At 55.6% G+C, this 3,033-nt stretch overlaps 1 protein-coding gene across 1 annotated transcript in view; it reads right to left on the bottom strand.

The window, feature by feature from the left end:
* Positions 1-2,550, bottom strand: part of CCDC36 (coiled-coil domain containing 36) — a 69,260-nt gene extending 66,710 nt beyond the window's left edge. The window contains exons 1-3 of the mRNA XM_026448007.1: positions 2,518-2,550; positions 2,326-2,446; positions 1,881-2,098 (exon numbers count right to left, since the gene is read on the bottom strand). The gene's annotated coding sequence lies outside the window, so the exon portion shown is untranslated. The remainder of the gene's footprint in view (positions 1-1,880; positions 2,099-2,325; positions 2,447-2,517) is intronic.
* Positions 2,551-3,033: the final 483 nt, after the last annotated feature.

Here is a 3,033-nt window from a genome sequence, read left to right on the forward strand (position 1 = left end):
CAGTGAGCTGAGATCCGGCCACTGCACTCCAGCCTGGGCGACAGAGTGAACAAATGTGGTAAGTATACCCTTATTCTCAACATGTCTAAGAACCGGCTGGGGCTTAATGTATTCAAACTCAGATTCATCTCTCTTTTGTGCATGTATTTATCTCCATGCTACCTGTATAGGCTTTTAAATTCCCAGAGGATGGAAATCCCATCTCCCTAAAGCTCTCTTTGAAGATACTAGTAAGAGGTATTCGTTCTAAGGTGGAACACTGGTCATTCCAAGGTAAATGAAAACTGAAATGCAGATTAAAACTTTCACCTCTCACTCAAGCATAAAAGGGGAGAAAAAGTTGGGTGCATGGAAGGAATGGAACTGTGTACAAGGGAAGGGCCCTGGCAGGGTGGGTAACAAGGGAGGAACACGTGAGGGGAAGAGGATCGCCCCCAGTGGCATGGACTACCCCATCTGACCACCGTCAACTCTACGGCAAGAATCTTTTCTTCTTTTTTTTTTTTTTTTTTTTTTTTTTTTTGAGACTGAGTCTTGCTCTGTCCCCAGGCTGGAGTGCAGTGGCGCGGTCTCGGCTCACTGCCACCTCCGCCTCCCGGGTTCTAGTGATTCTCCTGCCTCAGCCTCCCAAGTAGCTGGGATTACAGGCATGTGCCACCACGCCCGGCTAATTTTTGTATTTTTGGTAGAGACGGGGTTTCATCATGTTGGCCAGGCTGGTCTCGAGCTCCTGACCTCAGGAGATCCACCTGCCTCAGCCTCCCAAAGTGTGGCGTGAGCCTTCGCAGCCGGCCTACTGCGAGCATCTTGAGGCTGCGATGTGAGGCCCTCCAGGTTCCCCTCCCATTCCTCCACTGCAGAAAGTTCTAGCAGAATAAAGCAGGTCTCTTACTCAGACGTCAGGCCCCCTGTGGCCCCCGCCAGGCCCGCCTCAAACACCAATGGCCGGCAGTCCTCTCTAATTTTCCGCCTCTTCTCTACCTGGAGACACGCTCTGAGCTCCTAGACTAAATCCTTCTGATGTCTTTCCAGAGGCCTCACAGGGTTTTCCCTACTCATAATCAAAGAGAAATCCCAGCGGGCTTCTCTGGGTTTCCGCTCACTCTGGCCCCGCCCGGGCCGACGCGGTCTCACTCCTCAACTCCTGGCGGGGATATGAAGAGGAGGTCGCAGACCCGTGCGAATCGAATGAAAACTGCTCTCCAAAGATAAGCGCGGAAGTGAAGCCTCCTTCAAGAGCCAGAGGGGCCATCGCCATTAGGAAAAAAAGGGCAGGCGAGGGACTACAAGACCTACGTCCCGGGAAAGCCCGGGAGGACCCATGGAATCCTGAACCCAGACCACTGCCCCATCCGGCTTCTCAGCCCCTCCCCACGCCTTCCCCCAGCCCACCCTGCCCAAACCCCTCCTGTCCCCACCTCTTGCTGCTGGCGCGCGCCCGACCTGGGGCTGCCCTGACGTGACTTCGAGGTGGCCGCGTCCAGCTGCAGCTGCCACAGCACGCGCGGCCCCGCCCCCAGGTCCTCTTCTGACCAATAGGGATACCGTCCTGTCCCAGGGCCCCGCCCCGCCACGACAGGCAGCTAACGGTTTTAACTGTCCTAATGGTAGCACGCGCGGCCCCGCCCCCAGTGTCTCGACCAACTAGGATTCCGTCCCGTCCTCAGGGCCCCGCCCTCTCCGCGACAGGCAGCTAACGGTTTTAACCGTCCTAATGGTCTCAGCTGTGCTGATCGTGGGCCCCGCCAAGCCGCCTGCCTGGTGCCACACCGCCGCACGCCACACCCAGCCCACGTGCACCCCATGCAACGTTCCCTCACACCCCCACACTGACACCAGAATGGCCACCCTCGGCCCACCTGGCGTGCAGACCTGCTCACTTGTCGCTCGATCTACACCCCATTGTGTATGACCAGAACAAGGAGGCCCTGGTTCCCAAGAATGGCGAGGCACCACCTGTGAGGACAGCATGTGGGGTGGACCTGGTGGCCAGGGGCCAGAGCATGGATGATGCTCGGGTGGTCTGAGCAAGGGCAGGACAAGAGGAGCAGCTGGGATGACAGGCGCTGTGGGCAGATGGGGACATCGAACAGGGCCCCTGGAGGAGAGAGAAAGGAGGCAAGAAATCGTCTGAGGTTCCTGGCCCACCGGATGCTGGAGTGGCCTGAGGGCAGGGACAGTGGGGGTAGGCAGGAAGGATCTATGTAACTCTGCCTCTGGTGCTTATAGATGACTTTGAAAGCAAAAATCATGCTTGAGACCAGTCTGGGCAGCGTGGCGAAACCCCAGCTCTACAAAAAATTAGTCCGGCGTGGTGACACGTGCCTATGGTCCCAGCTACTCAGAGGCTGAAGCGGGAGGATCGCTTGAACCTGGGAGGTAGAGGCTGCAGTGAGCCGAGATCACACCACTACACTCCAGCCTGGGCGACAGAATGAGACCCTGTCTCAAAAAACATGATGCGATCACCAATGGAGTATAAATGGAAAGGAGATTGGATTGAGCCCCAGGACACACCAGTTTAGAGGCCTTTGGAGATGAGGGAAAAGCAGCCAAGGAGTTGGAGCAAGCCTGATCGGGAGACGGGGAAAGACACCATGAGAATGAGGCATTCTGGAAGGCACTTGGAACTGCTTCAAAGAGGAGGCAGAGATCAGCTATGACAAATGCTGCGGATGTGTTCAGGGAAGACTGGTTAGAATTAACGTTGGGTGACCTTGGTAGGAGCAGTTACAGTGATGTAGTGAGAATGAATGTGTATGGATTCAAAAAATGAGGAGGAGAGATTTGGCGTATCCATACAATGGAAAACTACTAAGCGATAAAAAGGAATGAACAATGGATACAACAACCTGAATAGGCCGGGCGCGGTGGCTCAAGCCTGTAATCCCAGCACTTTGGGAGGCCGAGATGGGCGGATCACGAGGTCAGCAGATCGAGACCATCCTGGCTAACACGGTGAAACGCCGTCTCTACTAAAAAATGCAAAAAGCTAGCCGGGCGAAGTGGCGGGCACCTGTAGTCCCAGCTACT

The sequence above is a fragment of the Piliocolobus tephrosceles genome, chromosome 2 (genome assembly GCF_002776525.5).
Source record: "Piliocolobus tephrosceles isolate RC106 chromosome 2, ASM277652v3, whole genome shotgun sequence".
NCBI lineage: Eukaryota > Metazoa > Chordata > Mammalia > Primates > Cercopithecidae > Piliocolobus > Piliocolobus tephrosceles.